The sequence below is a fragment of the Capsicum annuum genome, chromosome 11, assembly GCF_002878395.1.
Source record: "Capsicum annuum cultivar UCD-10X-F1 chromosome 11, UCD10Xv1.1, whole genome shotgun sequence".
Lineage (NCBI taxonomy): Eukaryota > Viridiplantae > Streptophyta > Magnoliopsida > Solanales > Solanaceae > Capsicum > Capsicum annuum.
Genome location: NC_061121.1, coordinates 937071 through 943365, shown reverse-complemented (window position 1 = coordinate 943365; position 6295 = coordinate 937071).

Sequence of the window (6295 nt, the reverse complement as noted above, 5' to 3'; positions counted from 1 at the left end):
TATGTTGATATCATTTTTTCCCTTGACATAGATGACATTTTCATTGAATTTGTGACATCTGACTTTAGATTTCTAGCCTTGAAGTAACTGGTAAAGTTGCCTCCATGTGACGTTCAAGCTTTGGAAACAACAATGTAAGGTAAGATTACGTACGATACATTCTTGTGATGGGCCCTTCCCCGGACACCGCGCATAGCGGTAGCTTTAGTGCACCGGACTGCCCTTTTTTGACTTTAGAGCTCTGTGGTTTGAATGAAGCATTATGCCCAATCCTATTATATTTGAATCTTATGCATTTGTTGCTACTAGTTCATGTTAATATGGCTCCTTTTTCGTGATAGTGTATTGGCTCTTTCTTGTGATGGTATTTTCGCCGTAGCTTTTACTCTTATATTTGTCTAACTTGTTTCCTATAATGCTTCTATAGGAAACAACATCTTTTCTCGAGACAAGGGTCTATAAGAAACAACCTCCATACCTCATACAATGTAGGGGTAACGAGTAACGTCTGCATACACCCCGCCTCGCACAGACACCACTTGTGAGATCACACTAGGTACATTATTGTTGTTGTTGGTATACTGATCTCTGCATTATCGTGTTGAAAGATTCTTAAAACTCTCTTTATATACTCGTGCTTGCGCGGTTGTTATTGACCTTTAACCTCCAATGAATTTTCGTGGTGACACCTAAACATGTTCAAGACTGTCATTTTGCATCCATGAATGCTACCATTATCTGTCTAACTAGCTGTTAACATTAAGGTCTCATTACAAACAATTTTCTGCAATTTTATACTGATAGTCTAGGGGAAGAGATACTGATCTAAGTTGTGCAGACTCTTCACTTCCGGTGCAACACCCGTGTTGGATTCTCCAAAAATATGCTAGTTTTAGTGCATCCGATAAGCACCCGTTAACATATTTGAAAAGTCCGAGCAACATAGATATTGATAGCCTCAATTACATAGGATTTTAACAGTTGATATTTGTCTTCTAAAAACAATGCACAATGATATGGTGCTCATTTGTTTGTCATTTGGATGGTCTTGAAGTTCTGAGCTACTGGGACCTAGTGTATAATGTTGGACAAATGATATGATGAATCTTAAAGTTCCATAGCCATTGTGTGGCATAGGAATTACATCTGTTAACTGTCTTGAGCCGGGGTCTATCGGAAACAGCCAGGGTCGGGGTAAGGTCTCGGCGCACCTCAGACCCAACTTGTGGGATTACGCCGGGTGTTTTGTTGTTGTTGTTAGGTGAATAGTTGGTAATGCTGCATATCTTCTGAGATGGGGATCGTTTATTATGACGTGCGCTCGTTGTAGTAGTATATGATTTTTCATAACGAAAAAAGGTGTGAAATTCGATTTCTTTCACTGTCAAAGGCTCGAACCACATTATCATATGCGCGGGTGCTTTGAATCTCGTATTTGTGTACATAATGTGTGTCGATGTTCATTTAGTGGGTCGTTGAGAATGTGTATCGACTATCACATTAGGTATCTGTGTTGGTGGAGATAGCAAGTGCGTTATGAAATTAATCGAGATGCGACATCAACTAGTACATACACAATGGTTATTTAAAAAAGCTATCTTCAAATATCAATTGTCTCTACTAATTTTTGTTGATCTAGAAATTAAATTATGTACTTATATCTAAGTTGTACTAATCCATAAATGATTTATTCATATTATATAGAATAATTAAATTATATTTATGGGCAATAGCTGGCTCTGATGATATAACTTATCTTGGAGATAGAAAATTTTACTAATAACTAATATCTCATACTCGTTTTTTTTTTTTTTTGTAACATTATGACATAATGTAAATCGATATAGTCTATTTAAATAATATATTTTATAGAAAAATATAATATAATATATTACGAAAGGATACGTAACAACCATTCAAGAAGTTGTAATAGGTGGGTAGGTGTATATAAGGTTGCAAATTATGATGTGCAGATAAATTATTTGAGGTGTACATAAAAAATTTGAAATGAAATGTCAACCATATAATATTTTTTGTCAAAAAAAATATAGTATAATGTAGAAGACAGCACATGATTAGAAGATCTTAGATTGTTCAATTTTTTTATGTACCTTGGTGCAATTTTGTTAGGTATACATATGAAATTTCACATGGATTTGTTGGTAGGTGGGAGAACATCTAAGGGAATATGAGAATATATTTGAGGGATTTATATGTGTATATAGGTAATACTATAGTCTTAAAATTTCAAATTCTACGGGTGAAACTTCACGACAATATTTTTAAGTTTCACTAACTTTAAATTCAAAATTTTGGGAGAAGAGATAGAAATATATCTGAACTTTGGCTAAATTTGTTGTAACACGCCTCAACTTTGCGGTGGTCGTACGATCCACCTCGACTATTTATTACCGTATTTCTGTGGCATATATTTGTTCAGCTGGACCACTTCAGACCCTTACGCACTAGTGTGCGTGTATCCACGCAATGATCCAGTTACACAAATATATGCCAATAGTCTAGGGGGGTCATAGGACCTCCGCAAAAATTGAGGCGTGTTATGATAAATTTCGTCAAAAATTAGGTATATTTCGAACCTTTTTCCCCAAAATTTTCAAATATAGAATTTGAAAGTCGTTATTTGTTGGCTATTATTTAAAGCTTTCTATGATCTAGCTTTTTAGGAAATAGAGTAGTTGTACATTGATGGTCCAAGATCTTTTCTCTAATATATTCAAGCCCAATCATATTTTGGGCTTAGGTTTATTTATTGTTCGATATCAAATTGGACCAATCCTTTTCGCGTATAAATAATATTAGACGATCTAATCAAAGAAGATGATAGCTCTGTAGATTCGTTCCTAATTCCTATCCACGTCTTAATCAAGATTACATAACTTAAAGTTTGGGATTTTCTATCTACGATAACAATCTCATTACAAACGTAAGAATATCATCCTTCTAGCCCCTAGTCGTATACAGTTTAGTTTATGAGCTTAATTAGTCGAAAAAGTCCTCAGATGCCTTATTTTCGGAACTAAATAACAATGTCAATAATCTTAATTAACCATTATCCTAAGACATTTCTTGATTTTAGCTAACAATTAACTTGGTTAATTACTATAATTATCAAAGACAAAAGATTACCCCTACTATGAAAGATTGATAAATGATTGAAATGTATATATGGGTATACATTATTTGTGGACACAAAAGGAGAACTAATAAATGTCTAGCCCATACTTAACTAGGCCCATTAAGGTGTGGTCCAAATAAAATTTGTTAGTTTTTGATGTTAATAGATTGATTATTTGACCAATCTATGCATGCAAGAGGGAAATTAGACACAATCATAAATGTCAGCTCGGTGTACTAAAGCTCTCACTATGCACGAGATTCGAGGAAGGATCCGACAGCAACAGTCTGTTGTACGAGCTTTAGCTTACATTTCTGTCAGAGGTTAATAAATGGGTTAATTCAGAAATGACCATTTTGTATCCTCTGTAATTGAAAAATAATCATTATCGTGGGGTTTTAAATTCCAAAATTTTACCCGCAAGACTTGAAACTCCGTGATAATGGTTATTTTTCAAAAATATTGGCCAAAAAGTAACCGGTAAACTCAACTTTTATATGATAGGTAGTGATCAATTAAGGCCAATATTTTCATCTCTTAGTCAGAGCTATCGAGTTCGAGTTTCGATAATGAACTCGTCTTCGGTATAGAGGTCTAAAATCCCGTTGTAGGTCTACCACACGAGTTCAAATATTGAATAATATCGAATGATACTAGATTATGAATAACAGATACCAAATGATTAAACAAGCACAATTATCAAAAATTAGTGCCTAATAAGCCCATTATTAGTATAAGAAGTTTCTCTTTTTCATTTATTGGCTTGCTACTCCTTTGGTTATGCCTAATTTTCCTTTTTTTAAAATATTTATAAAAAGCTATATAAAACCACTAATACCTTTCTAATTATTTATGCATTAAGATCCAATCAAATAAATTTAACTATGTGAAAAGTAAAATAGGGTAATAAAAAAGCAACATTTGTTTTATGCTACTTCACTATTAAGTATCTGACAAATCATGGGTTATGTGCAGTGAATGAGGCTGCTCCACCCTTAACCAGAGGTCGAAAGTTTGATCCTGGATATAGAGAAAACTCTGTTGGGAGCACTGTCACCTTAATGAGCCCTGCAATGCGCAATCCGGATTAGTCGTGACTCCAATACGGACACCGAACATCGAATGGGAAACCAAAAAAAAAAAAGTACGTGACAAAGTAATGGATGGTAAAAGCAATTTTTGCTTTTTTGCTTTTTTTTTTTTTTTTTCTATATCAATAATGTATGGTAAAGAAGTTATAGGAGCCAAATTTGTCAAAAGTTAAAAGTTGTGATATGATTAAAGTTAATTTCCACTAAAGTTTGATACCCAATTAATTAAGTAACAAATTACTTTTCCAAATATCAAGTGGATATTAACACTCTCATTGACTATTTATTTGTCTATAGTTAGGCACAAGTCCTAATTTCACAAATAGTCTTACTTAAGCCCATGAAGTTTCACACGTAAAGTTTGAAACTCTATTTTTTGGGAAAAGAATCAGAAATATACTTAAATTTTTGTGAAATTTGCTATATGATGTCTCAATTTTGTGGGTATCCGATGACCCCCTCGATTATTTATTATCGCATTTCTGTGGCATATAGTTATTCAGCTGGATCACTTCAGACCTTATGCGCCAGTACACGTGTATTCATGCAGTGGTTCAAGTGGACAAATATATGCTACAGAAATACGGAAATAAATAATCGAGAGGTTCATAAGACCCTCGCAAAATTGAGACGTGTTACAGCAAATTTCGCCAAAGTTTAGGTATATTTCGAACCTTTTTCCCTTTTAAAAAAAAATATATAAGACGGAAAACGACCAACAAACACTATTTCTACTTAGAATTCGTGTGGCATATATAAAACCCAATAATAGGGAAAGCAAATTCTACCAAAAAAAAAATAATTACATTTTCAAATTTCAACTCGAGACGTCTAATTAAAAAAATTATCTGACTACTGTCCTAGGTGGTAACACGTCGTAACTTTAAAATTACTAAAACACATTTTTACTTAAATTCAAAGTTTCTAAAAATATTTTTTTCAAAATAGAGTTTCAACTAAACATATGAAGGGTGTAATATAATGATCCCATATGGAAATTGAAACAAATCTATATATACCAAATCTATGTTTATGTTGTTGTGATTTCTTTGGATTTATTATTTATACCTTAGTTTAATTACATGGAATTGGAGTTGTTTTCTCATGTCCTAATCAATGACCAATGTTTGGTAATCTGCAATCAATAAATAATTATTTTTTATATAATATACACTATCTTTCAGGAGGGATGGCCTTGGCTCAGCGGTAAGGGTCGGGGGTTCGAAACGCCCCTCCAGCGAAGCTGGGGTGAGGGCGTGTAGGTCAGGCCCGGAGTGGTCCCCCCTCCCCGACACCTACGGAGTAGGTATGAACCGGGTCGTCCCCTTTATACACTATCTTTCAGAACGAAAAGAATTCTGATGAACCCCTTCCTTTCTGTTATCTCCGTCTCGCGTGCCTCAATTCTTTCATCGGATATCTAGACAAATAAATATAAATCATCTATGTTCGATCGCATGGATCAAGTTGTGTATCTTCATTCAATCATCGAATACTTGTTGCCTCTCCTCAAAATTAAATCGATGTGTGAATATAATAGTGTATATATCTATCTATATTCAATTATACATTTCATTATCAAGAAAAACTTAAAGCAATAAATTAATTAAAGTTGAGGGTCCAAATTGACTACTTCCTTTTCCTTTTTCGGGACACGTTTATTCTTTTTTTACACTTCAATTTCGCAATCAATAGTTTATAAATGTTTATTTTACGACATTCGATTAATATATTTTTTATGTTTATTTTTTAGAGTCAAATTATATGAATATTGATTAATATTTTAAGGTATTTTTTAATCATATTAATATGAGAAGGTTTGCAGCTCATATCTTTTTTCATATAGTTAACAGGAATAATTTTCAAACATTTTTTTTTTCTTTTGTAAAATGTAAAATATGTTGAAAGTCTTATTCATTTGGGACAACATGCACACAAAAGCATGCAAAAGGCAACTTAAAAGCTAAGATCAAGTGACTCAATTTGTGTATATATATTATAATAATTCTTCTTTATATATATATATATATATATATATATATATATATATATATATATATATCCATTT